Source organism: Pinus tabuliformis, chromosome 4_1, assembly GCF_031772625.1.
Source record: "Pinus tabuliformis cultivar Carrire ecotype Pingquan chromosome 4_1, CPIR1, whole genome shotgun sequence".
NCBI lineage: Eukaryota > Viridiplantae > Streptophyta > Pinopsida > Pinales > Pinaceae > Pinus > Pinus tabuliformis.
In genome coordinates this window covers 210116316-210121839 of record NC_142303.1, presented here as the reverse complement: position 1 = coordinate 210121839, position 5524 = coordinate 210116316, and the positions used below count along the sequence as shown (strand labels likewise).

Genomic DNA, 5524 nt, shown 5'->3' with positions numbered 1-5524 from the left:
TAAACTAAAAATAATCAGCGCTTTCCTGAAGGGAGAATGGCGCTCTTTCCACTGAATTCTGTTGATGATTGACCAAAACTGGAGCGCATATCTAGTTTGCAATATTAATTAAAATCTGGGAAATAGGAATCGAATCCTATCTTGTTGTTCTGGCACCGTTTGAATAGCGATGGCATTACACGTTTACCCTTGGCACTCTTCTGTTTCTTGTAAGAGTCTAGTAACTTTGGTGTGTAAACAGCATCGTATGCCACCTGGAGATCCACATCAACATAGTCGGCATCCAATTCTATAGCCAAACGAAGTACATCAAGGCGTGTTGCTTCATCCATACTCCAACGCTGTTGTTCTACCGAGATTACAGCAGGAGGAACCTTGGAACTAAAACATCCATAGCTGCTACAGTCTTCCCATCCGCATTTTCTCACATATAGAAAGCTTTTATATCTTTGGGATAATCTTTTATAATAACAGGTGAACCAGAAAAGGCTTCCTCTGTTATATAACGCTCATGCTCACTCTGCAAGTCACATCCCCATGTCACCGGGAATTCAAAATTTTTCTTTGCTTTCAAAAGCAGTTCAACTGCATCTGTATATGTCAATTGCACAAATTTCTTTTCTGCAACATTACTTAAACGTGTAATTATCCCCTTCTCAATCCAGGTATTAAAGAATTCCATATCTTCTTTGCAATTATCCGGAATAAACCTCACTGGAGATAGACAGTTGCACAAGCCATGTCATCATTCAGATTGGCAAAAGCAAGCTCTGGTTCAATCATCCAGAACTCAGCTAAATGACGTGAAGTGTTCGACTGCTCTGCTCGAAATGTGGGACCAAACGTGTATATATCTGAAAGAGCACATGCATAGGTCTCTCCATTGAGCTGTCCAGAAACTGTCAAGAATGCTAATTTTCCAAAAAAAATCCTGTGCCCAATCAACATAACCATCCTTTGTGCTAGGGATCATGCTAATTGGAGAGCCCACATCCTCCTTAGAGCTAGGAAGCAAAGATGTGACACAAAATTGCTCTCCGGCACCTTCACAATCTGAAGCAGTGATTATTGGACTAGCAACCCAGACAAAACCCATCTCCTGGAAAAATTTGTGTGTGGCATATGCGAGGGCATTTCTTACTCAGGCAACCGCACCAAATGTATTTGTTCGAGGCCGCATATGTGCTACATTTCTCAGATACTCTCTACTTTCTTTTTCTTTTGAACAGGAAATGTGGCAGCATCACAGCTCCCAATCAAAACAAGTTTTGTTGTCCTCAATTCCACCTTCTGCTTCGAGCCTGTACTGGCTACTAAAACACCATCAATAAAGATAGATGCCCCTGTTGTGATCAAGCCAGACTCAAGCTTATCATATCCCTCAATATCAGAACCCATCACACACTGCAAATTTGAAAGACAGGACCCATCATTTACATCATCAAACTTTACAAAACCTAGCCACTTCAACGACTCTGACTCGAATAAAGCAAAACCTGCATCTGGTTTGCCCCTTCTAATGTATTCAATCGGTGTTGTTCTGCATTTTAGTGAGCTGAAGTTATCTGATGTGAAACAGAAGCAATTGATGTGCCATTAGACCAGTTTTGATTCCTTACTGGAAGTGCGTCAAGAGCTTGTTCCCATAAGAACTTGTGCTCATGCCTTTCTGATAGAACAGACATTAGAAACAATAAGATTTCCTTGAATTTCTCTTCAGTAAGGGGTGAAAAGGATCCTGGAAACGAAGCCAAAGCCTGCAACCCAGCCACTCCCAAATGAATGATCTCATTTTGTGTTGTCAATTGTGATTTCTGGCAATCAATTCCATTGTGCGTTGGAATGGCAGATGCAAAAGCAATTGTTAATGGATTTGCTAAACACTGAAGCAGAGATAATGAAGAACTTCCAGAGCTCAGATCCAATCTAACTACTGGTTGTAAAACTAATCCCTCAGACAATATTGTTTGCTTGAACAATCTGATCACAAATATAAAGAGCACTAACTGTCACGAAGCAGTTAGCCACACTTATGTTATTTGAAGCAAGTAATGGACCAGCCCTTGATCCAAAGGAGCTCCCATAGCATCTAGAAGTCGTGGCAAGAATCTTTGAGACACAATAAAACAAGAAGCAAAAGAAGATTTTGCAGTAGCTGTTATTGCAGCATTGAAAACTTTAGCTCCCTTTGCAGTCTCACAACGATGATCTCTAGTAATTAGCCTCTCCTCTTCAAAAAATCGCAAGGTACGTCTAAGTTGTGTTGAGTGTAGCTTTAAATCCTTAGCCAAATCATCTTCTTTAACCTATTGTCGCCTTGTTAAAGCATCAAGGACCACAACTTCCATTCCTCTGTTATCGCTCCTCCCAGATTTCGGTTGATTTTCTGCTCTTGTAGGGATATCATCATAGAAGGCCCTTGCAACAAGCCTTACCAACCGCTTGAAAGGTTCAGCACTCATGATGTTTACAGGAATAAAATACTGGCCTTCAAATTTAAAACATTCAGCTCCGTCAAGTTTTATGTGACATCTGTACAATACACAATAGTTCCAATCTTCTCCCAAGCACCACGGACAGACCCATCTTCAAATGGAAACCAGGTTCAGTAATTCTCTTCGATAGAGCACCTCCTATCCAGTAAGTGCCAACATGTCCTTTTAGAACTTGTTGCAGAATACCAAAACAAAAACCGACAGCTTGAAGGCATTATCCATTGTCAAAGTAAAACCATTCTTTAATAAAGGCAGCAGAAAATTATATATATTTGCCAAGGCAGAAAGAAATTCTCGATTATCTTCATTGGAAAACCTTTCGTGAGATGAAACATGAGGCAGCAGCAGGATATGGTTCCACAATAGCATCCAGAGTAGCAACAGCATCATTAAAACCAAAGTAATAGATGCTAGTATAGGTAAATAATCGATTCTCAATATAGCAAACTAGCAATGTGTGGATTATAAGACCGCATTCTGTCACAACACAAGCCTTTGGAGGAAGAAGCGCTAGGCCCGGAATCATCATAGCCAGCATGACACTTGCAAATTGAAGTCGCTGCCAGTTGAAGAGTTGAAGAATAAATAACATAATCTAAAACAACACATTAATGATTTCTTCTTCAAAACAGGGTTTTGAAGAAGAATCAATCTCTGATAAGACAGAGTCTAACATCGGCTCCATTTGGGATGGCAGCTGCAGCTTCCTGGAGGTGCCAAGAACCGCAGAACTTTGGGAGAGCAGACCGTGCCTCCACCATTGGGCAATGGAGTCATCATCAACAAATCAACACAGCTGAAGACTTATTTTCACACTGAAACTGAACTCAAACAAACTAAAAGCCAACTGAAACAAGATGCTGCCCTTATGGCTGCTTATTTATGTACATAACCTATTCTAATCTGCTGTACAAACAATAGATCAGGTAATGCTAAAATGCCATATTAACCATTCAATTAAACCTGACAATGAAGCCGCTTGAGAATGCTGCCACGAAGTCACAGATGCAATTGCTGGCAGCCCTTCATGCACATACTGATCCTGGTCACCGAGAAGACAGCCCGATCGATCAATCAAGCTGAAAAATGTGTCCATGTAGGCCGCAATAGGATCACGGACACCGGCCTCTGTAGGCTGCCCCAACTCTGCAATACATACTTCCAGCTGCACAGTGTCAATGTAAACCTCTATAGGCAAATCTATGATTTCTTGTTTCGATGAAGGAAGGATTTCCAAGAACTTTTTAGGGTCTTGGAAATCATAAGAGTGGATCTGCTCATCGAGATATTGAATCTCATTTTCAACTCTTTCAACCACTAACTCATAAAATCTAGTTTTGCCTTCAAAAAGAAGCTTCGGAGATTTCCAACATTGAAGGAAAATACTGAAAAATTCTTCATTAATTTCAATACCTGCTAACATCTCTCTAACTCCATCTAGAACTTCACAAAGTGCAGGGTCTGCCACATACCCTACCATTGCATGAACATATCAACAGGCACTGGAATGTCTGGATCGAGTTGGAGTCGCCAGGTGAATGATTCAGCCTTTCAAGTGTCTGATCGTTGTCCACTATCAACAATCAGATCTGAACTTGATATATGTACTGGGGTAAAGTGTCAATGAAGCGCTATGTTCACAAATCCCACGGAGATAGACTGAAGCAGCGTTTATCTACTTGCGCTGATGTAAAACAAGAGCGTTTTCGAAGGCTTCTGGCGTAACTTCAGGCTCCGTCTAAGACTTATGAAATAACACGACAATGAGCAAACGATTAATATGTTCTCCCCAGTATGGTCGCCAATATGTTAGCGCTTGAGATTTCACCTCAGGCTGAAAAGGTAAACCTTCAAGGCTACATCAAACCATTTCACCTCGTAGCTAGCCCTACGAGGTATGAGAAGGCTCTCTCGGGTCAGATTCGATAGATCTTTCAATATGATTAGGCTGACCAATTAAGAATAAGGATTTTAGGCTAGTAAATTGATAGGGGGTTTGGATTTAATGATTTTTGGGGTTTTTTAATGGAATGACGGGGCTTTTCTGGGCTACATGGGCAAAATCACAGCTTCAAACAGAAAAATATAATGACTACACAGGTTATCAACTGAGGCAAGGTAGGCATGCAATTTAACACCAAATCTGGTTTCAAATGGGATGGCAAGACTGGTGAGGAGCTAAGGAGGGCAGACAATAACTCTAAATCCTCCTTAAACAGTAGAAAACATCGAATGCGAACAAACTTATAGGAGGAGCATATAATACTATGAATTCCTACCTAATCACTTCATTTGTTCAGCTTGAAAGGGTCATGAAATGAAATGGAACATAACTGATTACATATGAGACAAAGGGAAAAACTTATGCTAAATCAACATACCACATGAATCTCGGCAAACAGAGCTGTGAAATTCCATTAAATTCTCTGTCATAAAATTGTACAATAAAAAGCTCTCTGCTTCTCCAGCAGCTCCCAGCGCTCAGAAAAAACTCTCCCTCCTTCACTCACTCTCACTCTCCCTTACAAATGAATTTTTAATACAATAAGTACCTCTGCTGCCCAAAACAGGGGCGCTGTTTTAACTAACACTACAAAAATATCAAACAAACTACAGTTGGGGGAAAACAAGTCAACCCCAAGATGAGGGATTTGTTTTATTATTAACAAAATAAACTAAAAATAATCAGCGCTTTCCTGAAGGAAGAATGGCGCTCTTTCCACTGAATTCTGTTGATGATTGACCAAAACTGGAGCGCATATCTATTTTGCAATATTAATTAAAATCTGGGAAATAGGAATCGAATCCTATCTTGTTGTTCTGGCACCGTTTGAATAGCGGTGGCATTACACGTTTACCCTTGGCACTCTTCTGTTTCTTGTAAGAGTCTAGTAACTTTGGTGTGTAAACAGCATCGTATGCCACCTGGAGCTCCACATCAACATAGTCGGCATCCAATTCTATAGCCAAACGAAGTACATCAAGGCGTGTTGCTTCATCCATACTCCAACGCTGCTGTTCTACCGAGA

At 40.6% G+C, this 5524-nt stretch overlaps 1 pseudogene; it reads right to left on the bottom strand.

Moving 5' to 3' along the window:
- Window positions 1-358: 358 nt before the first annotated feature.
- LOC149174952 (asparagine--tRNA ligase, chloroplastic/mitochondrial pseudogene) lies at window positions 359-3918 on the bottom strand (annotated as a pseudogene).
- Between the last annotated feature and the right edge of the window lie 1606 nt (window positions 3919-5524).